Genomic DNA, 24,736 nt, shown 5'->3' with positions numbered 1-24,736 from the left:
GTGTGTGAAACCGTTCTGGCCGCAGACTCAACATTTTATTGGGGCAAACTCCTTGCAGGATTGAGAAAGCTTAAAGAGAACCAGAGACGAAGCACCCTCATGTATTTTATTACATTTATCAGTGGGAACATGACAGTAAACACCTACCCTGCTTTTAGTTTCATTCTTATCTGTTTAATTAGTCTATTAGCAGCTGTGATAAGAATCCCCGACTGGCTCAGTCTAGGTTTGACCTGGAATCATTATAGCTGAGTCACTCTTCTGTGGAGTCTTTTCAAGCCCAAGCCTGCCACCTCCTGGCTTAGATTTCCTGCTTTGCATACTAAGAGCTGTGATGACATGGGATGGACTGCTCCTTCTTAGAGAGACGCTCTGAAACAGACAAGTTTTCAGAGCAATATGCAATATGATCTGTGTGCTCTGTGTGCACTCTGTCTGCATACTGTAGATACTGATGATGACTGCAGTTTCATTCCTATGAGAGACACTTCCTACAGGCAGCTGCACATCATACCAAAATGAAAGCATACAGCAGCCTTTCTCATATAGCCTAGATAGCAGCATAGTCTCATATAGCCTAGACAGCACATCCAGAACAACTCATAACCCGGAAGCAGTAGGGATATGAGCCGGCGGCCATATTTGATTTTCCTGGAGCAATAATGGATAAAAAACACTAAAAAAGTCACACCAGAGCGGCAAAATTATCAGGTAGAGCATTTATTCTTTACAAGCTATCGACTGATATGTTTATTTTGTGTGAAACGTTCATCTCTGGTTCCCTTTAAGCAACCCAGAGAATAAGCCAAAGGTGAACTGGCTCTGCTAGAAGCAGCTTAGGCAGTTTTACGCCTATATGCAGCCTCATTCCAATCTCCCTTTGCGCAACTATGAGTCACACTGGAACCTACACAATATAAGATATCCGTGCTTTATGCCATGTTAATAAGCATGATTAGCAACAAAGATTTCACGAAGACGACTTCTACATGGAAAAATGATTTAGGTTACCAGCTGGAGGGCAATAAATAGGAAAAAATATTCATACTTATTCACTAGTCCACTATAGTGGCCCATTTCCAGCAATGAAGTTATAAAGTACTGTCCAGGTGGTACCGTATTTCAGATCTCTGTTGGAGATGCGGGACAGAGGTTGGCACCTATATGCATAAATGGTGGAGCTGCTCAGCAATTCAGCCCTTTTGGATGGCTATCAACTCTCTCAACGAGTCATTACTGTATATTCACAGAAAGTCCCATTTAAGCCAGATGTAGGCATGTATGGGGTCACCATAACTGAAGGGGTGGACACACACCTTCAGGGCTCCTACAGGTTCTGGGGCAATTGCCCCCTTTACGTCTATGGAAACGTTGCCCCTGACTGAGTGGCGTTTCGGGGACCAGGATCAGGGCCTTCTGGACACGCTATTAAGGGGGGGGGGGGGGGGTGAGACTTCTTTCTTACTTTTTTCTTCTTTTTCATCCTTTCTCTTTCTTCTATCTTTTCTGCATTAGGTACTCAACCATAATCATTTTGTTGTTCATACCTTTGAATAATCAAATGCATTTAATTTCATTGTTGCGAATGGGTCAAAGGGTCCCCATATTTGGGAGATCTTCCTACCAACTTTAATCAGTACTGGCTAAGACTTTATGTATGCTTGTTAGTATTAGCTAATGGTAACAGCACCCCCTGTGATGTAGGGGGAGCAGTTACCATTAGACGGGACCCAAGACCAGGAAGTTAATATGCGGCCGGTGTAGCTGCAAGTAGGTGAGTTATTACAATGTTGCACTCTGCATGTGCCCCTCCTCCTCTGGCTAACGAAACAGGAGCGGCTCTCTGGCTGTCTAAAGGGGGGTGTACACCCCCCCCCCCCCCCCCAGAGAGCCAGTGAAATCCCCTTTGGGTAGCCAGAGAGCTCCCCCCCCCCCTTTAAAGAGCCAGAGAGCCCCCCAACCCTGTTAGGAGCCAGTGGGACCTCATTTAGATAGCCAGGGAGCCACCACCCCAGTCAGACCAGTCAGACCCCTCACCCCTGGAGGTAGCCAGAGAGAGCGACCCCTGTAGGTACGGTAGCCAGAGAGACCCCCTTTAGGTAACCAGAGAGCAGCAGCTACTTGCACCCATTTTAACTTCCTGGTCTTGGGTCCTGTCTACTTGTAACAGCACCCTCTACATCACGGGGGGCACTGTTAACACTAGAGGGGACCCAGGAACAAGAAGTAAATATGCAGGAATAAGTGGGATAGGAAAACAAAATCCTAACATTGAAGATGTATATGTAAGTAACCAGGTGTTGGCTTATGAATCATTTTGAGTCTTTTAAAGAGAATCTGTATTGTTAAAATCGCTCAAAAGTAAACATACCAGTGCGTTAGGGGACATCTCCTATTACCCTCTGTCACAATTTCGCCGCTCCTCGCCGCATTAAAAGTGGTTAAAAACAGTCTTAAAAAGTTTGTTTGTAAACAAACAAAATGGCCACCAAACCAGGAAGTAGGTTGATGTACAGTATGTCCACACATAGAAAATACATCCATACATAAGCAGGCTGTATACAGCATTCCTTTTGAATCTCAAGAGATCATTTGTGTGTTTCTTTCCCCCATGCACTGAAGTTTCAGGCTGCTCTTTTCTTCTTGCAAACAGCTTTGCCCTTGTTTGTAATTCCTCAGTATGTGAAAGCCCAGCCAGCTCAGAGGACGATTTATCCAGCTGATTAGAGCAGCTTCTCTCTTCTCTCTTATCTAAATAACACACAGGCAGTGTGCATAGAGGGGCCAGAAAGGATGAGTTCATAGCAGAACCACAACACTGAAGAACTTGGCAGCCTTCCAGACACAGGCCGACAAGTCTGACAGGGGAAAGATACATTGATTTATTACAGAGACTGTCATAGTAGAAAGTGCTGCAGTTAGCCAGAACACATTAGAATAGCTTTTGGAACATGTAGGATGATAAAAAACAGGATGCAATTTTTGTTACGGAGTCTCTTTAAAGCATCTTTTTTCTCAGATTTTAAGATGGATGCTTATCTTTAGATTCATCAGTATTAACACATAAGTAAAGCTTTGCACAAGATACGGTAACTGTAAATGCTTAACCTAGCAATGTTGTTGCCATGTACCATAAGTGCTTCTCTACTTAAAATTTATGTTAAAAGGAACCATTGTATGCACTTTTATCAGTGTGCAAACCATGCCTTATCCTCCTTTTATTGCATCGCTATAGGTTAACATGCCTCACTCCTACTTTTATGGCCTTGTGAAGAGAAGGAGGAGAGCCAGTGAGCATGCAGCTCCCCTAAATCATTCAAACAACAACTAGAGCACTAAGGATTAAGTGGGTGCCTTTGCAAGAGGATGAGGGAAAACTCCTCTGGTCCAGATAATGGGTACAGAGTTCTTCACAAATCTCCCTGTCTTCAGGCATGAGTAAAGGTATAAAGAAAATTGTGTTTAACACTCAAAACTGAAGACTTACACTTTTCAATAAATAAAACACTGATGTTGGCTTTTAACAAAAGAGAAAAAAAGTTATTTCCTTTTACTGCTACATGATGTCTTGCTTCTAGTTTTGATTTGGAATTTCACATTTCCAAGTTCAAATACAACACCTTTTTTTCCATGGATATTTTTGTACTGCAGAATAAAAGCACAATAAATAGTTTCAAAGTTTATTGAAAAAGTAAAGCTGAAATGTTATAAGTAGATAAAGGAGGATAACATTTAAAAATGTTGGTTACTAAAATTTAAAAATAAAAACTGAGCTTTCTTAGTTGGGGAAAAAGACAAAGTGAAAGTAATCTGTATAAATATACCCAAGGGCAATGTGTAAGCTTGAAAATTGTCCTTTTTTGTTCTTACATCTGTACAAAGGACAAGAGGACATGAACTGCATATGGAGGAAAGGAGATTTTACCACCAATCTAGAAAGGATTATTCCGAATACGAGTGATTAAGATCTAAGCTATTTTACTACAGTAAATAGCTATGGCAAGTTTATCTTTGCATTTGAAATCATCCTGAATGTGTTCCTTACTTTGAATGGTGTCCGTAGTTGTGATTTCTAAGCGTAGGAAGATGATACATTGATCTCTGGGAAGATTGAGGTTGATGGGTATGTCTTTTTTACCTAGATAACTAAGTATCTTTTTGTTAGTTTGATAGCTATGCTTTTTGACTTGAATAGCGCATAATGATGATCCATTGTTTTTCTGGGTGACAGTTTAAGATTTTCATGAAAGAGTTGAATTAATACCATTAGTACCTGTGCGCAGGCTCTCTACTTGTGGCATAAAAACATTCTTTGACATATAAAATTGAATTCCTCCTTTACCTCAAAAATTAGTGCTGAGCAAAATATTCTCTCAAGCTCATTAGCTTCTCTGGAAGACGGGAAGCTAAGGATAGCAAAATAATAAATAATTTTGTTCTTTTTAAATAACCAAGATAGTTGCACTAGTGAAGCTTGCCAAACAAAACACACTTTATATATATTATTATATATGATTCATTTAGTAGTATGGTATCAGTTGCACGAGCTTTGAAGCCTTTCTTTATATTTCAGTAGGAATAATGCAAATCATTTGTAACCTTTTGTTTGCGCTGTTACTGTAGTCCATTCCTGAGAGGAGGAGGTGGGTGAAGCCCTACCATAGTGCTGCCATGTGGGGATGTAATGGAAGGACATAATATGAGTACTAAGCTGATCTAGACAAAGAAAGCTGGCAATATTTTTTTTTCTTCAAATAAAAGGATCCGTGCAAATTCATAAAGAATTGAGAATATTTGATTAACTGGGAAAAACACCTAGATTCTCGACTGCACATCTTTCCTGTTCAAAGTTATTAGGCTGCCAAGGGACCTCTGTCAATAACTAGGCTCTAATGAGCACCACAATGTTTAAGGGATGGTATTATCCCACCTTATTAAGAAGCAGATGACTATAAACACAGTCATCTGGGAATCTCCTAACAGATATTGTATAAATTATCAGATAAACCTAATTAGTGGACTACAGCTGCGGAAAATGTTATACATTCTCTAATGTGAGGTACATTATTTGTAATTGTGCAAATGTATTTAGTTACCTACGAACACTATGGGGTTTCTTTGCAAAATTGTTTGCAAAACAAATGAGTGCTCTCATAGCAGCCAATCAGATTTCAGTTGCTTTTTAATTAGAGTTTTAGGATAAGTAAAAAAAATACACTGATTGTTATGGCATCCACAAACACATTTCACACCATTTCATATAGAAGACACTGTGTGATGTATTGTCAACTAGCTGTAGACCCAGCATTGCTCAGATATGTATTTGGTTGTTATTGGGTCTGGCCACATAGTCACAGTGACCAAGGTTGTGAACTTTGCAGTCCTTGGCATCAATAATGTGGGAATAGAAGAAGTTTAAATTTTCCCATTGAAATAAATCAAACAAATCTGATTGGCTGTTTGTGGCTCCACCCGATTTTCTGAATTTGAACCCCAGTCACCCAATGACTGATTGTACCAGGTTTGAGGCCTCTGCTATTAACAGTGTAAGAATGGCACTAATTTAAATATTCCACTTGAAAATCAATAGGTGATTTTGGTCAGCTGTTGTAGGCCACACCCACTTTCCTGAATATAAATCCCAGTCAATCAGTAACCAACAGTGCCAGGTTTGAGAATCCTGCAATTAACAGTCTAATAATGACTGCAGTTTACATTTTCCCCTTTAAAGGGACCCTGAGCAGTGCCAGAAATGAAAAGATTACACTTACTTGGGGCTTTTTCCAGCCCACCGTAGGCGTCGAGGTCCCCTGGAGTCCTCCTGGCTCCTTTCCGTATGCCTCCGCTGGCCCCCGTTACCGGAGACACCCGGGCCGGGTGTCACACCGGCTCTTCCTGGTCCCTGACGCTCATCCTCATCACGCCGGCCGCTTCGCGTCATCACTGCGGCCGGCGTGATAATGCGAAGCCGCTAACGGGGGCCGGCGGAGGCATACGGAGAGGGGCCAGGAGGACGCCGGGGGACCTCGCCACCTACGGTGGGCTGGAAAAAGCCCCAGGTAAGTGTGTAACGATAGTAAAACGTATTGGTGTAGCGACACAGACGTCTGATTATTGTGTGATCTGCAGAATCACCAATAATACAGACTCTATACCTGATTATGTGGTGATCTGCAGTATCACCAATAATGCAAGTATAGAAGGCAGAGCTGTAGTGACAATGGTGTTTGGTGTAACAGTAGAGGGTAGATCTCACCAGAGGGGCTGGAGAGAACTACCAGAGGAATTGTCAGATAGTTTGACTAAACCTCACCAGAGGAGTATTATATATGATGATCCCGATTGGTGTAATCTTTTAATTTCTGGCACTGCTCAGGCTCCCTTTAAAATTTATGGCTGAAATTTGATTGGCTGTTTTATGCTCTGCCTACTTTCACTAAATTTGTAAGTTCAGTGACTAAGTGACCAACTGCGCCAAGTTTGGGTAGTCTGGATTTATTACTGTGAGAACGGTAGCATTTTACATTTTTCCATTGATGTGAATGGGTGAAGTCTGATTGGCTGTTTGTGGTTGTGTGTGTATGGCGTGGGGGAAGCATCTTTCCAGGAAGCAAGGGATCTGTATACCAACACACCTATATGTGTGTGTGTATACAGTATATATATATATATATATATATATATATATATATATATATATATATATATATATATATATATATATATAGTTAGGCATGGTCTTTGTGGGGGGATACTATATGCATGTTTTATGAAAATGTTAGACCTGGCATCATCATTGTCTTTTTGAAAAATCATTTTTCAATTGGTGCTTTTACCTCCCCGGCGTTCAATATTCCTGCAATTTTTGTACCAAAAGCAGTACAATTTTTTCAGCGCTTCTTTATATTGTAAGCATATTTGTGGACCGCTTGCAAGTTGCAAGCATGCATATGCATACAATATTAAAAAAGCACTTATTTTATTTATTATTATTATTATTTTTTCACTTACATTTTTGTATATTAACCACTTCCGGATACCGGGTGGTTTTGCTGATCGGTGCTGCGTGGGCTCTCCAGCCCGCAGCACCGATCAGCTAGCAGCCAGGCCGATCAGACTTACCCCCTTTTTTCCCCACTAGGGGGATGTCCTGCTGGGGGGTCTGATCGCCGCCGGCTGCTTGCGCTTGCGGGGGGGCTCACTTCAAAGCCCCCCTCCGCAGCGCTTCCTGGCCGCCTTCCCCTTCCCTCCCTCTACCTCCCCCTGTGAGCGGCGCAGGACGGAATTCCGTCCTGCGCCTGATGGGATAGGCTTCAGCCTATCAGGTGCCGGCGGTCCCCGGCCAATCAGAGGCCGGGGATCGCCGATCTCCGCCACGGCGCTGCTGCGCAGCAGCGCCGTATACATGTAAACACCGGGGAAGATCTTCCCCGTGTGTTTACATTTACCCTGCGAGCCACGATCGGCGGCTCGCAGGGTGTTCACGGAGACACCCTCCGTGAACTGACATGGAAAGGCCGCTCATACGAGCGGCCGTTTCCATGCAATCCACTTCAGGATTCAGGGGCGTAGTTAAGCGTACGCCGAATCCTGAAGTGGTTAAATCCAATACAGATGTTTGTATTGGATTCAATACAAAAAATGTGAATCTGCCGTCTGAATTGATGACACTGCGTGTGTCCGACACAAGGGGGCGCATGCAGCGTTATCAGAGGGACACGCCAGGGGACGCGATCACCAAGGGACAGGAAGCGGATGAAAAAGGGAGAAGAGGAGATCGTCACTGGGAAGCCCGCTTAGAAGAGGGGAATCCACACACAGGGAAGCCACGAGGTGCTGGCGAGGGATGGCGCACGCCAGCTATGCCGCAGATGAGTAATTGCAATTACTGGATGAGCCTGACTCGTCCTTAACGCTATTAGCTTTTTTTTTTTAGGATGAGTCAGACTTGTCCTTAAAGCTATGGAGGTTAAAAGGATGATGACAAGGGAATGGCTGCTGTGCTTTTTTTTCCCCACACTGGAAAATGCAGTTGCCAATCGATTGTGATTTTCCAATACGATTTTTTTTTGGCATCATACATCATGATCACTCAAAAAATGCTGCATGCGGTGCATTTACAATTTTACACATATCACAACGAATGAGAATGATCACATACAGTACAGTTACATTGACACAGCAGCAAAGTGCTGGAAAAACAAACAGCGCCTCAGTGTGAGGCTTCTGCTTTAAAGTTTTGTATTCCTTTTTGAACAAACATTCGTGTGATTTTTATATGCGTTTGTATGCAAAAGTTCACATTCGTTTTTCCATTAATATCAATTAAGCTAATTTACATGAAATACATCTCAACTGTAAAACTGTGTGCAAATTTTCATGCAAAACACAATTTCTGCATTCCAATTGCATTAAAACATAAATTGCATACAAATAAAGCAGACCTGACGTTTGATTTTTAAACACAGAAAATTCACGCTGTTTTACGCAATTCCACAATTGCACACAAATTTTAATATGCGTAACCCTAGCCTAAGAGGTATGCACAAGGCATGCGCAGAAGGTCCACCACTGACGTCACTGAGCTGCTTACTGGGGCTCACCGCGGCTGAACAGGACATCGTAGGAGGATGGCAAGGGACACAGCCATGCTTATGGGGCTGGAGGAAGGCCCAGGTAAGTAAAAAACGGCATCTTTCTTCATCTCTCGGTCACTTTAAAGAAAACCTGAACTGAAAATTAAAAGTCAAAATAAATACTACATACTTACCTCCTGTGCAGTCTACTCCTCAATCTCTTTCTTCTCTCCCGCTGTTTGTCCATTGTGATCAAGGGAATTCTCTGTCCTCCACTTTGAAAATGGTCATTACCCCATAACAGCTTCCTGGTCAGCACACTGTTTAACTGTTATATGGCCCACTTGAGCCATAGGGAAACATGGACATTACCTGGCACATCAGTTGTCCTCTCAGCTATAACTGACAGCAACTGATATATTTCAGTTCTGACAAACTGGAAGGGATCATTGAACTGGAAGAAGGGATCATTGGATTGTCAGAAGAAAATGATCAGCTTCTGAGAGGAACTGATCACAAGGTAACTATGTAATGTTCATTTGATGTTACCGCTTGTGTTTAGTTTACATAATTTTACTCAGTTCAGGTTCCCTTTAAGGAATACCACTATTCAATGCACATATAGAGGTGTTCATTACCAGCATAGCACCAATGAAAAGTTAATAAGATGGATGAAGGAGGGCCCCTATTTGATCCCTCTGACGGAAGGGCCCGGTGCAGTCGCAACCTATGCACCCCCTATTGCTACGCCACTGAATTCAGTGAAATATTTGTGTCAAAACCATTCCTGCCAAAAACAATCACAAAACAAGCTCTTTATTTTTCTGTGACACTGATTTCATACAAAGCTGATATTCTTTTGTACAGACCCACAGTACACACTTATGAACTTAAGTAATAATACTCTGAGGAAAAAAGAATGCGTTTTTTTTCTTTCCTCACACGGCAGTGAGTCCCTGCTGCTTCTTTGCCAGAGGTGGCTAGAAACTACAATGTTTTGTTTAACCTGCAGATCAAATATTCCATGCATATTTTATCAGGAAGTGTATTTCTTGTTTGCTTCACAGAACCACTAGCTCAAATGACCATTTCTTTTTATAATAGTGTGGAATGCCCAGAAAGACTAACAGGTAGATTAGAGACATTTCAGTGAGGGTCTAATTGAAGATTATTTCACGTGGATGCTGGTCTCTCCGGCAGGTTACTGCAGTCATCCATCATACCATAAAAATTGTTGGTGTGCTGTGCTGTGGAATACTCACAGGACTGGTGACAGCGTAATGAAGGCAAATGTTGCCTTTGGCTACAATTGATTGAGTGGGAGGAAACATGGAAACACAAACAAGTCTGTCTATTACTGCACACAGATTACAGTCCATAGCCAGAATGAACACACACAAATTACAGAATGTTAGATTGTATACAGCTTGATAGTGATATCCCGACAAGCTTTTTAAAAGTACCGGTAATACTATAAGATTTAGAAATGACCCATTGCTTGTCGTTTCATTTGGTGTTAATACTTATTGCTTTGTTTCTCACTCTCTCCCTTGTATTTTATATTTTCAAAAGAATTGGTGAACCAGTTCAAATGAATAGGGTTGGAATCAATATCTTAAGATTTTTGTTGATATTTGACCATCCTGCATGAATGTTTACTGACTTTTTGCTATGCAGTGCAGTGCAGGTCGTCTTTGCAATGATAATTCTTGTCTGTCATTGCAACTGTGTGTCCTTACAAATCTGAAGAAATTGGGTTCCCTGGGAATTCCCTTCAGATGTGATGCCATGTAAAGAGACAGAGCAAGATACATCAGAAGAAGAAGACCAAAGGACATCTGGACTGTTTCTTGTTCTAAGCTAATGTAAATCACGCCCATATGTATTTAAGATAGTGGACAGGTGGTATCCAGTTGCTCTCTTGGCCTTCCTTCAATTGCCCTATTATAAAAAAAAACTATTCAACTTGTACCAAATTCAAACAAATCTACAACCAAGATGGTGGGGTCAATGTATATATATATATATATATATATATATATATATATATATATATATATATATATATATATATATATACATATATATATATATGTATATATATATATACACACAGTAGAATATCTTTATAGTAAGCACTAAGTACAATATATATATATATATATATATATATATATATATATATATATATATATATATCGAATGGAACCATTATTTTTGCAGCACAAATTGTCACAAACACATCACTACGCAACCATAATGGTTTCATGTCTGTGTGCCGTTGTAGTGGGGCTGGGTGACGTCATCATCTGAAAAAAATAATTGCCATCATCTTCAAAACAAAAGCAAAAAAAAAATATATATTTATTTGTGCGGTACAAATGGGCACAAACATAGCACTAACCAAACATGATTTATTTGTGCTTTATTGTAGGGGGAACCAACTTCACATAGTTGTAAAATAGACCCCCCTCCGCTTTCAAACCACCACTACCACTGCTTTTGGCACAAAGCTCTTTGGGAAACCTCATGCCCAGTGGGGCACCCTGTAATAGGAGGTGGGGGTTTGTGGTGCTCTATGATCAGTGATCACTCCAATATGGGAGAGATTAGATAAGCACCCCTGCCCAGCTAACATATTCAGACTGTTTACACATTTTCCCAAGGTTAAATGCTAGTCACTAAAAACAAAGGCCTTTATTCAATTCACTTTTTCTCCTGAGCCTTCTCTTTAAAACAACATTTTAGCACTTTGCTATTGAAAAAGTAGCAAAAAATGGGTGAAAAGGAATACAAATATTTTGAGTATTGTCTGGCTTGCTGGTGGCTTAAAAGGTATTTTATTGACAAGGTGTGAACATATCACCAAGGAGAAAACTTGGGTGAAAAAAAGAACTAGAAATCTTCCAGGGTTCTTTTCCAGACCCCCACCTCTGCATATCAGAACTGCAGACAGAGGCAAACCTTGGAATCCTTACAGTCAGATGATGACTGGTGCAGTGGTGCTCAATGTTATTGCAGAAGTGTGCACATGAGATAAATAAATATTATGCTAGCATTCATGAAGTATTAAAGGGACTCTGAGCAGAGGTTGTGGGTATGCATTTAAGCATACCCGCGAATACTTAGAGATGTCCTTACACTTACAGGCCAGTTTTCTAAACGTACCCCCCCCCCCCACCCAGTCTGGCCGGTGTAAATATCATTAGGTCAGCTCTGGCTTCCTCCTCTTCTCACGTCATCCTATTATGACTCTGCTGCGTGTCTTGTTGCCGTGCACACGTGAGCCCGTTGTTCTGCATAGTAGTAGTTCTCGAGACAGCAACAACCACTTAACCGAATGAAGATTGGGAGGTTTAGGGTGATGGTTTTTAGCAGCATTTAATGGAGGAAAACACAAGCTACACATATGTATGTGTATTAGCTTAGTATGCAGTTGCCACCCTCTGCTCCTTTTGCTAACTGGTGTCGTTGGTCTTGCAGGCAGAACTACGGCACCCTCATCGGGCAAATCACTGCGTTCGATCAATAGCAGTGACAACTGATGTTGGCGCATCCTCCAAAGTTTACTTCAGGCAGCAGAGAGTCTAGCACCGGCCCTGAGAATAAGCAATAGTGCATATTGGAACATTCCTATAGGCAGAGCTGTACTTCCTGGCAAATAACAGTTTTCTGGAATGACATACAAGGAAAACTAGTTACTCGAAAATCCATGTGAATCAGCTCTTATTTTATAGAAATGTCAATGTTTTGTTATAGTTTACCTTTTTTCTTTATAGATGCTGCCATAGTATCATCAGGGAACTAAAATTAATACGCAATTTGAAGTGTTCTCACAAAAAATAACATGTTTTTTCTTCTACAACACATTATACTTCAAATTCTTCACCTTGAACCAATGAAGTTGCGGAATTTATGAGGCCTCATGGAGCTGACCTATACACAAGTATATTTCCACATACATGGGCTTGAGCTATGGATATTTAGGTACAAACTGTAACACTAATGCCTAATTGACCTTTCCAATGGATAAACATAATTTATTCTTGTAGTAATTGTGTCATCACAATTTATTCCCATTATAAATGCTTCATCAGCTGCAGGAATTAGATTCCTAAATCATTGCACCTCTGGGAAACATTGTTAAATAGTCTCACTGTTATGCCATCTTTTATAGGAGACACTTAGGGAAAACAAAAAACAATAAAGCAGAAATGATCACCCCATCCAGGCAATCTATCACAGGAATGCCACTAAGCTCTACAGGAAACTGTAAATATACTCTGAGCTGGAATCAGACCAATTTATACTAACTGCAGGTTGCTCACTGGTGTCATGTTTCCTTCAGCTCCAGAAATCATTTATACTTAAATTACATTAACTACAAATGGAACTCTTAACAAAGAATTACAAAACATTTTTTTTTCTGAAGCGTTAAAATGTTTGCAGTGAGTTTAGTTAAATGTTGAAGTAATAGAACTGCTCCTTCTAGAAAAATGTTATTTAAAGTAAATGTGAACCAAGTTAAAACTGCAAATTCAGATACTTAAGTAAAAAAGGGGGGGGATGTGCAAAGCGAGATGAAACCAAAACTCGAGAGTTATGTAAATGGTACAAAATCTTCACTTTATTTGGTTATCAAAATGGTAAAATGTGAGAACTGGATGTCAGACATGTCACAGAAAACCCACCCACCCACCAATAAAACCCAAAAGTCCAAGGAGCGAGGGCCTTTTCCTAATGTGCACCTTACACATAAGTATGGAGATCCTATTATGGCCGTGGAGGACAGTTCACTAACTCAAAATCAAACAGACAGCTAATTCAGGACAGGTCAGCTTAGGATATGACAGGAGATTCCTGTCTCGTGCTGTGACCAGTCTCCGGACAGCAGGGCAAGTCCCACTCGCAGACTCGCCAGTTCACCAGGCATAAGCACAGCAAAGGTAGCAGGGACAGAGATTAGCAGTTAGGAAAGCAAGCAGCGGCGGAAAAACAGCTGTTACTGCAAATGTCCATAGGATGCTTAATGTGAGCAGACAGTAACGGCCTTCATAGCCATGCAGTACAGTTAGTCCGTGTTTCGTTTACTCACAGTTCCATATACTACCCGTATAGTCCTCTCCTTGTGTCAACAGCAATGCGATGTCCAGTCTAGATATCACTAAACGGCCTGTTAGATGAATGTTTGCGGGATGCCAACCCGCTCGCTGTGCATGTGTCCTCCGTATGCCGGGATCATTTCCATGCGGGCACTTCCGCGTTATGGTTTCCCAGCGCACATTGTATTGCTCGGGTTGCTGGTCCTCAAGCTCCGCCCACCGACCGGTTTCGCGCATGCGCGCTTCCTCAGGGTGTGTTCTAATCATGACTGAAAGGTAAGTTAAATACTCAAAAGCCAATCTAGCTCCGCCTCCAGGGCGGGCCGGGATTGGCTCGCTGTGAAGCAGTGACGCGCAGGGCGCCGACCCGACTTCCAGGGAAGGAGTGTCGCTCAGAAAATGACGTAAAACTACGCAACAGGGTCCGCAGGTAAACACTTAGCAGGTGCAGTTCAGAATCTATTATAAAACCATAATCTGCAGTGAGTTCCATCATAGGGTGGATAGGATCCCCAAGCAGCCTCCAGATTGGGAAGTATATGAGGTGCTAAATGTAAGGGCCTCTATCAGCATGTTAGTTTATTTATTAAAGGTCCAGAACAGACCCCAAGCAGAACAGCGCAGCTGGACACATGTCATTATAGAAAGCACTGTAATCCAAAATCTACATTGTGTCCCAAAGGGACCAAGGTGCGAAGCTTAAAGATCCAGCTGCACTCCTTCTGCTTGAGGATTCTGTCAAAGTCACCTCTACGGGAGGAGATATTGAGTTTGTAGATTCCCTTAGCTTTTGAACCAAGTAGGCTGCCTCCATGAAAATCTTTATAGTGTTGCGCAAGGGGGGTTGTGTACTCCTCGTCTTTCGCATTGCGCATATGCTCACCTATCCTCGCCCTCAAAGGACGTGTTGTCTTGCCAATATCGTGCAAACCGCAAGGACAGGTGAGCATATATACAACTCCCTCCGTTGCGCAATTAATGAAGGATTGTATCCTGTAGGTTCTCTGGCCAAGGGAATCACTAAAGGATGCAGTTCGATCTACCAAGGGGCACACCTGACAACCCCCACACCTGTACATGCCACTGGGAATGGATTTTCCAAGCCATGTAGTAGTAGTGCTTCTTTTGTATTCACTTAGGACCAATTGATTCCTCAGGGATACAGCTCTTTTTGCGGCCAAGTGTGGGTATTCACCAACTATGGCTTTTATATCCTCTGAGGTTGTCAAAACTGGCCAATGTTTTGTCAAGATTTCTTTTAGAGATTCCCAGTGGCTGCCATAGGGGGTGGGAATCCTAAGGATGGCCCCCTTCTCCCGGTCATTGATCTCTAAATCCCTCCTCCGTCTAGTGCAAAGTAGTTGGCTCCTATCAAGGGACCAGGCTCTTTTGAGAGCCTTTTTCAAAACTTTATGGGGGTAGCCTCTCTCCCTGAACCGGAGATACATCTCCTTTGATTCCCTGCGGAAGGTCTCATCAGACCCACAGTTCCTTCTCAAGCGCTGGAACTCACCAATGGGAATAGATCTGATTTGATGTTGAGGATGACAGCTTGTGGCGTGTAAGACAGTATTACCAGCCGTTGGTTTTCGGTAGCTTAAGGGGACTAACCCATCCCCCTGGATATCAATTCTAAGATCCAAAAAATGTATTCCAACATCACTCACCTCATAGGTGAGCTTGATGTTGAATGAGTTATCATTAAGGTCCCTCAGGAATGATTGAAGTTCCCCCAAGCCACCTGTCCACACCATCATAATGTCATCTATATATCTTGACCACAGGGGGGCGTGCTCCTGCCATAGCGGATGTTGGTATACCACCTTACGTTCCCAATAACCTAGATGTAAGTTAGCATAGGCAGGAGCACACGCCGCCCCCATGGATGTACCTCGAATTTGATGGTAATAAGAACCATCGAACAAAAAACAGTTAAACCCAAGGATGAATTCCAGCAACTCAGCCACAAAATCATTGTGGCAACGATATCCAGGATATGCATCTCGAAGGAAGAAGCGTGTGGCCCCGACCCCCTTCTCATGCGGGATCGAGGTGTACAAAGACTCCACATCGATCCCCATGAGGAGGGAGCAGGGGGGCACCACAACCCCCTCGATAGTTCCAAGGACCTCAGTAGTATCACGTACATAGGAGGGCAGATGGACAACAATGTCCTTCAGCTTTAGATCAACGAACTTCCCGACTCTCTCCAGGGGGCCATTAATTGCAGAAATTATGGGGCGACCAGGGGAGTTGACAGAGTTTTTGTGTACTTTTGGTAGAATGTAAATAGTTGGAATGGTGTATTCAGAGATCACCAGATATTCCCACTCATCTTTTGTCAATACCCCCTGATCGCGTCCAGAATCCAGCAACAAATTAAGATTTCTCTTAATGGTTTCGAAGGGATTATATTTCAACTTCCTATACGTCTCGGGGTCTGCCAGCTGCCGTCTAATTTCCCCCAGGTAGTAGTCCTCTCTTAGAAGGACAACATTGCCCCCCTTGTCGCTTGGTTTAATTACCAACTTCGGAGCATCCTGTAGCTCCTGAAGTGCCTTTCTCTCCATCATAGAGATATTCTGGACAGGGGGGGCAATGCTCCAATTCACTCCCCTGAGGTCATTTTCAACCAGCTCAAGAAACACCGAGACGTATTTGTTAGTAGTAGTCAAGGGCATGAATTTTGATCTCGGCTTAAGATTAGTAAAAGAGGGCGCATTTGTTTCGCAGGGCTCGTCGTCCTCCGCCAGACAGTCACCGAGTTCGTCTTTCAAAGACTCTAGCTCAACTATAGCCCTCCTGTCAATGTCAGATGGAGTTAAGGAGCTTTGTACCATCCGAGATTGTTCACCAGAGTTCCCAAACATAAGTTTTAAAAGAAGTCTCCTCAGAAATAATACAATGTCCTTGTAGACGACAAATTCGTCCCCCAAGGCAGTAGGGACAAAACTTAAGCCCCTTTCCAGGAGACTTATATGTCTGGGTTCTAGAGAAAAATCGGATAAGTTGATAATATTATTTGTCATTTGTTTCGGGAATTGCTCGCTGACTGCTGGCGGCTGGACCGACTGCGCGTCTGCCTGATGTCCTCCTCCCCACTCGAATCCGAGATTTCTGTCTGATCCCCGTTTTTTGCTTCCCTGGAGGTGGGTGTATGGGTCTTATTACTGTTATTCTCATTGGGCCTATTATCATTCTTAGAATGTTCCTTCTTTTTATGTACATCCCTTTTTGTCTTTTCAAAAGATACTGATTTAAAGCCGTTAGGGGAGCCTGAAGGGCTGTGGGGCCTGCTCTGAGGTCTTTTGGGGCCCTTCCTACCACGGCTCCTGGATCTACCTCTTTTTTTATATGGGGTCATGGGATCAAAATTCAGATACTTACCTATGGACAGGGGAGGCTCTGGATATTATATAGCCCTCCCATTCCTCACTTGTTCCAGCGCCGTCACACCCGTTTAAGTTTTCTGCCTGAGAAGGCTTCAGAAGCACTCATGTCCCTGTGTGCTTATGAAAATAAGCGGCTCCATGCTACGCCTGTGCGGGTGTGCATGAATGCATGCTCAAGCATGTGTAGTATGCAGCCACTCAGGGAAATGAGTGCTTCCGAGCAGGGCCGGGCTGAGGCATAGGCTGGAGAGGCTCCAGCCTCAGGGCGCAGTGTAAGAGGGGGCGCAGAATTCATTCAGCTGTCATTCCTAATTGTGTTTGAGGCAGAAAGAAATAAGAAAAGGGAATACATACCAGTGACTGCAAGCCAGATAACTACATATTAAGGTGTTGGGGAGGTTGTGGGCCCTGTGGTGCCTCTTAGTCTAATAGCAATCCGTGTGTGATGGCTGGGGTGGCAGAATTAGAGGGGCGCACTTTGGGGTCTCAGCCTTGGGTGCTGGAGGACCTTGTCCCAGCTCTGCTTCCGAGGGCTAACAGATGTGTATTTGACCAGTTCGAACAAAAGAGGTGACAATGCTGGAATGAAAGGAGCAAAAGAGGACAGGTAAGGCTCTATAGTATCCAGAGCCTTTCCTGTCCATATGTAAGCAGGGCTGGATTTGTCCTCCTTACTGCCCAAGGCCACTGTCATTATAGTCAGATTCCCCCCCCCCCCCCCCCCCCCCGCCTCCAGGTATAGGTAGCTAGAAGATCCTTCCCCTTCCTCCTCCAGTCTAGGTGATGACCGCGCTCCCTTCCCTCTGGTGTAGGTATCCTGGTAACCTCCCTTTTCCCTAGTGTAAGAAAACAGATGACCCCCCCCCCCTTCCATATAGATAGCCTGATGACCCCCCTCCCTCCAGTATAGATAGCCAGGTGACCGTTCCCTCTAGTATAGCCTGCTGTCCACCCACCCTTGATCCTATGGTGCCCTTGGCCATAGCCTATGTGGCCTTGGCTTAAATTCGGCCCTGTATGTAAGTATCTAACTTTTTTTGTAACTAACTTCACATTTACTTTAAAAGGGAACTCCAACTATAAGACAAAAACATGCAAGGGGCGGGACTAAGAATCTGGCATTTTACAAGATGTTGGATTATAAAGCATACCTGAAGCAAAATAAAAAAAAAAATTAGATACTTAGATCAGTAAATCTTTCTATGCCCCACTGACAAGTTACAACGTGTCAGGTTTTATCTGTATGTTATAAATGGTAATATTTCCACAATCTGCTTTCTGTGATAACTGCAACTAAGTCCATCCATCTCCCCCATAACATGAACAGCCACCTTTACAGACATTAATTACCATCCCAATCCCCATAACAGAGACTGGCCAAGTGTCACGTTTTTCGCCGTGGCACTAACGATTTGCAGCCTCTATCACAGCATTACAGGGCACTGGTCTTGGTCAAATGTCCCAACCTCTTCACAGAGCAGGAGAGTTTGCAGTTAACTGTTTCAATGCCCACAGTCTTTGCAGAGAATGCTAAAATACATGCAGCACATCACACTCTACAGCTTTGCCTCACGCTGAACTTCATCAGCAGCACAACAACATAAAACTACAGGCTCAGCAAGGAATGTCTGAAATTGAGAGAGAGTGAGACAGGGATCCATACCCTGGCTACCTGGTTACAGAGCATCTGAATAGTGAGGTAGATATCTTATCTTTCAATATGCTTGTGAAGTGCTAGAAATCCTGTATGTATCAATCATATTGGTTGCATTCCTCTGTGCTAGTGCTCTTATTAATAACCCATATTGTGATACAAGAGCCTTAAAGAGACTCCGTAACAAAAATTGCATCCTGTTTTTTATCATCCTACAAGTTCCAAAAGCTATTCTAATGTGTTCTGGCTTACTGCAGCACTTTGTACTATCACAGTCTCTGTAATAAATCAACTTATCTCTCTCTTGTCAGACTTGTCAGCCTGTGTCTGGAAGGCTGCCAAGTTCTTCAGTGTTGTGGTTCTGCTATGAACTCCCCCTTTCAGACCCCTCTATGCACACTGCCTGTGTGTTATTTAGATTAGAGCAGCTTCTCTCTTCTCTCTTATCTTTTACAAGCTGGATAAATCGTCCTCTGAGCTGGCTGGGCTTTCACATAGTGAGGAATTACAGACAAGGGCAAAGCAGTTTGCAAGAAGAAAAGAGCAGCCTGAAACTTCAGTGCATGAGAGATGCAGGGGGAAAGAAACACACAAATGATCTCTTGAGATTCAAAAGGAAGGCTGTATACAGCCTGATTGTGTATGGATGTATTTTCTATGTGTGGACATACTGTACATCAACCTACTTCCTGTTTTGGTGGCCATTTTGTTTGTTTATAAACAAACTTATTAAAACTGTTTTTAACCACTTTTAATGCGGCGGGGAGCGGCAAAATTGTGACAGAGGGTAATAGGAGATGTCCCCTAACGCACTGGTATGTTTACTTTTGTGCGATTTTAACAATACAGATTCTCTTTAATTATGGTTAGTTGTGTGATTTTAGGCATTTACAGTCCTGGGACTAGAGTTATGCACTTGTAGGCACCGTGTTAACATTTCTGATATGTGAAGTTTTTTGCCAGAAATAAAGAATTTAATAATTTGCACATTTCAGTCTTTATTTTCTTATTTAATATATTCATAACTCTTGATGTAGAGCTGTTTATTCTAATGTATATCCTTCAATACATATGTGTGCTGCGATTATTCTTTAAATAGCTTGCCTACCATTGCTCCATGCACCAATCTCTGCATAGGATGGAGGAGGAAACTGTATAGGGGAGGGGCATGGTTTTGAAAAATTGCAGCGTGGTGTGGCAGGGGTATGTCTTAGTGTCCCTTTTTCCTGGCTCTACAAGTTGGGAGGTATGATAACATACACCACCCATCATGACATGGGCGGGTGCAATAGGCTTGGGTGGGTGGAGAGGACAGCGGGAGTGGTGGGGCAGTGTCTGCACGACACGGAGCTCTCAGCTATACTAAGTAAAAGGGACTCCCAGATGCCACCATAACCCCCCCCAAGGGTGTCATTGGCCCCCGCCTCCTCCTAGTCACTGGAGGTGGGGGACTGTCCCTTGTCCATGGATTGGCCTAGGGCTCAGGGGAGAGGGGGAGGCTTGGCAACCCCTCTATTGCAATGTTGCCCCATACCATGGGCCATGCGGGCTGGTATAGCTCAGGGGTTGGAACCCCACGTGGCCGTTCTCTATATTCTGGCTATCCCAGCCTGCACGGGGGACAAAGGGGTTAAAGAGGCTAAGTTGGAAAATGACAGTTGAAAAATGGCAGTTGAAAAATGACAGTTAACATTTGGCAGTTAGAAAATGACAGTTGAAAATGGCAGTTAAAAAATGACAGTTAAAAATTGGCAGTTGAAAAATGACAGTTAAAAAATGGCAGTTGAAAAATGGCAGTTAAAATTTGGCAGTTGGAAAACGACAGTTGAAAATGGCATCTGAAAAATGGCAGTTGGAAAATGACAGTTGGAAATTGACAGTTGAAAAATGGCAGTTGAAAAATGACAGTTAAAATTTGGCAGTTAGAAAATGACAGTTGAAAATGGTAGTTGAAAAATGACAGTTTGCCCCCCTGCTTGGGGGGTCGACACAACTAGGGGCTAAATAATTTTTAAGGTTGGGGGCCCCTAGTTGTGTCGACCCCCCAAGCAGACCCCTTAATCCTTGGCAGGAGGATGGATTCTACCCCTGTAGAAGTTGTAGGGCCTGTGAGGAAGGATTGACATATAGATGTAAGGAGGTACAATTCTTTAGCACTGGAAGGACCTATAAAATTAAGGGGTTTATTACATGTCGCACCAAGTTTGCTGTTTATTTAATCACCTGTGGCTGTGGCCAGCAGTATATAGGGCGCACCACTAGGGCTTTATATAAAAGGTGGGGCGAGCACATACGTAATTCTGCAAAAGGATTTCAGAAACATAACTTGTCTAAACACGTGGGTGAGAAACACAATTGTGACATCAAAACTTTAAAGATCTGTGGAATTGAGAAATAAATTCCCAATTGGAGGGGGTGCAATCGTGAGAGGAAAGTCTCTCAGCTAGAAACTGAATGGATATACAAAATGAACACTTTGGTTCCTGTGGGTCACAATGTAGATATAGATCTTAACTGTTTCATATATAATGGATAGCGAGGTATTGTCTGAGGTGTACTCCTTTTTGGGTGAGGGGGTGGGGGGGGGAATGAGGGAAAAGGGATCTGTCCTAAATGGCTGTTTAATTAGAGCAGTACATTATGTGCAAGGAGCACAATGGCTTGTGGTTAATATGACACTGTATGTATAACAATGATAACTGGAGCAGTATGAATTTATGTATGTAGCACATTAACCTCCTTGCCGGTCTAAAAAATCCAGCAAGGAGGCAGCGCCGCACTTTTTTTTTAAATCATGTAGCGAGCCCAGGGCGCTACATGATAGCCGCTGAGCGGCGGCATCCCCCCACCCACTCCGATCGCCTTTGGCGATCAGAGTATGCAGGAAATCCCGTTGAGAACGGGATTTCCTGCAGGGCTTCCCCGGTCGCCACGGCGACGGGGCGGGATGACGTTACCGACGTCATGGACGTCGGGTCGTCACAGGGAATCCAGAACCGCCCCTCAGCGCTGCCTGGCACTCATTGGCCAGGCTGCGCAGGGGTCTGGGGGGGGGGGCAGCTCGGCGCGGCGGGTAGCGGCGAGCGGCGGCGATCGCGTACTACACGCAGCTAGCAAAGTGCTAGCTGCGTGTAGGAAAAAAAATTATGCAAATCGGCCCAGCGGGGCCTGAGAAATCCTCCTGCGCAGGTTACCCCGAGCTGAGCTCGGGATAACCGGCAAGGAGGTTAACTGTGGCTCTTATGACACTCTGTAAAGGGTATGCAGGGGTTGCTGCATGAGGCGTTTATCTAGCATAAAAGTAGTAAGATGGGTGGAGATGATTCCCAGCTGTCCAAACGATATGCCAATACAACATAGCAGAGTGGGAGGGGTGGGGCACTGGCACAGGCCACCATCTCTAAGTGAGAAAAATATGGGCGTGAAGGTAGCGAGGAGAGTGCGCAGGCGCACAGCGCACATGTTAAGTGATAAAGGACGTCACCCTCTGTGGCTCCGTAGCCCCTGAGAAGTTGCCAAGGCAAAGAAACGTTGGGCGGAGCCACGGAGTGACGTCATAGCGCACAGTGCCCTCTGGACGCGGCGGGAGTGTTTGTGTGCAGCAGGCTCGAATTTTTTCTGATACACTAGCCAGTAAGCTACTGCCGGAGAGGGACGCTAGATGACAGAGGCGTGCGACTTGTCACATGCTAAGTGCACCTCATCCCTGCATTCCCCTGGACCTGGCAACAGGTTGCATGTTACATCAAGGAGCTGGCTTTTTTGTACTTATGTGAACTGCCTCAGTGGTCAGACATTGTCACTTTGCTTTTAATCATTTTTAATAAACTAGTACGCTTTTACGCAATGTGGAATCCCTTTTTTGCCTATACAGACTGGGGACAATCGAGAGAGGAGTGCCAGTGAGGCTGCGGGGTGGCCAATAACCCGGATGCGAGAATAGGCCTTGGAGGCCGAGAAGTCTGGTGAGTCTTTCCCCGAAGGTGGGGGGGGGGGGGGGGGGGGGGGCTTTTCTAAGCCAGATTTCTTATGCATTTGGAAGCACAGGCAGTGTAAAGCGCTTAACCACCTACTAAAGAACTGTTTCATCTGATGGTGCACGCAGCTAGGAAGATCGCTCCCATAGGAATATTATTGTTTTATCGTTTGGATTAGGACAATATATGCGTGGTTACTGCTTGTGACTGTATTTTATATAAGAGTTGTATCGTATCCCCTAGGAATATATATATATTTTTTTTTTTTTACTATTTGTTTTATGAGCGCAGTATCAGGGTGCTGAATTTCTTTTAAACAGTTGAAATTTGGCATTTGGAAAATGAACGGTATGGGGGCATTTGCGATTTTGATCAATCAATGGAAATCACAAGCGCAAATCATGCTGAATTGAGAGATTTTAGCCGCAAATCGCGGCGTCAAACACGATTGTGGGCTAGCGGCGCTTCAAGCGCCAAGTGTGAACTAGCCTAGTGACCAGGCCATTTTTTACAATTCAGGCCACTGCAGCTTCAACAGCTCGCTGCAAGGCCATACAACTTAGCACACAAATGGCTCTACCCCTATTTTCTTGCCACCAACAGAGCTTTCTGTTGGTGGCATTTGATTGCTGCTGCAACATTTATTTATTTTTTATTAATTTATATACTTTTTTTTCTTAATAAAATGTGTTTTTTTTTTTTTTTGTACGATTTTTATATTCCTCTCTCCCTCCTTCCTTCCCTCCCCCCGAGTTCCAATCAGCGTGATCCCTCTCATAGGCATCGCCTTGTGAGAGGAATCACTTTGTGTGCCTGCCCTGGGGACAGCTCAGTGACAGAGCTGTCCCCCGTACATCGATGCAGTAGATCGCAGTGCTGTACAAGGGATTATGGGTTGTTTTTTTTCTGTTTTCAACCTGCTAGCCGCGATAAGCAGGTTGTTTATAGTGCGCAGCGCACGGTCCTGGGGCTGCCTCCTTCCCGACTCCTATTGGCGTTTTGCGGTCGGGAAGGGGTTAATAATATTTCCATGATAATATCCTCGGAAAGGTCCCACGCTTATATTCTCTGGTTACCTTGATTGAAAATCTCTGCGCACACGCACACGAAGGTTCCCCACGCAGCTCTAAGCTATACTAACCAGGGCCATGCAGAGGGTCCTTAAGTGGGGGGTGCTAAAATTTAAGAAAGGTGCCTGGCCTCCCTCCCCCCAAAATGCACAGTAGTACACACAAGTGGTGGGGGACCTTTCCTTCCAACCACTTTGACTTGCAGTGACATGGGACCTTCACCCCCTCTCCCCCACTCTACAACTGTCCCAAACCATCCCCCTGAGCCTCCCCGCTTAACACATATATTCAGTCACAGAAGCTCTGGCTGCATTCAATGGTGTGGAGTCAGTCGGATCTGTCACCGGTGGCTGCGTTCCTCCCTCCTCGTTTCTGGCTAGGGGGGTATTGGGTGTCATGTGGGTGCTGTATGCAGATGCATGGGGGTTCTGGCTATGGGTGGGTATAGAGTGTCATGCGGGTGTTAATTGCAGGTACTTAGTGTCATGTGAGATCTGGGTGCATGTACTGGATGTCATGTGGGTGCTGGGTGCAGTTCCTGGGTGTCACATTGTGCGAATTCTTGGTGCCCTGCCTGTACTGGGTGCTGGCTATGGGTGGGCATTGAGTGTCACATGGATTTTAAATGCAGGTTTTTTGGTGCGGGTACTGGTTAAGTGGGTGCTTGGTGCAGATAATGGGTGCCATGTGGAGGCTGTGTGCAGGTGTGAGTACTGGGTGCAATGTCAGGCCTGTCAGCTATGTGGGTAAATGATGTGGGTGGATGTTGGGAGAAGTAGAGGTCAGTGTGGGTGCTGCAGAAAGCGGAAGTCATTGGGGAGCTGGGAAAGAGAGAGGTCACTCTGGGTGCTGGGCGAGGGAAGGGTTACTATGGGTGCTGCTGGGGACAGGAAGGGTGCCGCTGGGGTAGGGAAAGGTCAATGTAGGTGCTGGGGCAGAGAGAGGTCAGTATGGGTGCTGGGGGC

At 44.0% G+C, this 24,736-nt stretch overlaps 2 long non-coding RNA genes across 2 annotated transcripts in view; one reads left to right on the top strand and one right to left on the bottom strand.

The window, feature by feature from the left end:
* LOC137518614 (uncharacterized) overlaps positions 1–24,736 on the top strand; it is a 221,861-nt gene that overhangs the window by 131,461 nt on the left and 65,664 nt on the right. Inside the window, exon 2 of the long non-coding RNA XR_011020861.1 lies at positions 22,599–22,689. This is a non-coding gene — a long non-coding RNA (uncharacterized lncRNA). The remainder of the gene's footprint in view (positions 1–22,598; positions 22,690–24,736) is intronic.
* Positions 11,829–24,736, bottom strand: part of LOC137518612 (uncharacterized) — a 113,999-nt gene continuing 101,091 nt past the window's right edge. The window contains exon 3 of the long non-coding RNA XR_011020860.1: positions 11,829–12,248. This is a non-coding gene — a long non-coding RNA (uncharacterized lncRNA). The remainder of the gene's footprint in view (positions 12,249–24,736) is intronic.

This window comes from Hyperolius riggenbachi, chromosome 5 (genome assembly GCF_040937935.1).
Source record: "Hyperolius riggenbachi isolate aHypRig1 chromosome 5, aHypRig1.pri, whole genome shotgun sequence".
NCBI lineage: Eukaryota > Metazoa > Chordata > Amphibia > Anura > Hyperoliidae > Hyperolius > Hyperolius riggenbachi.
The sequence above is the reverse complement of the archived record's forward strand: the minus strand, read 5'-3'. Positions and strand labels throughout refer to the sequence as shown.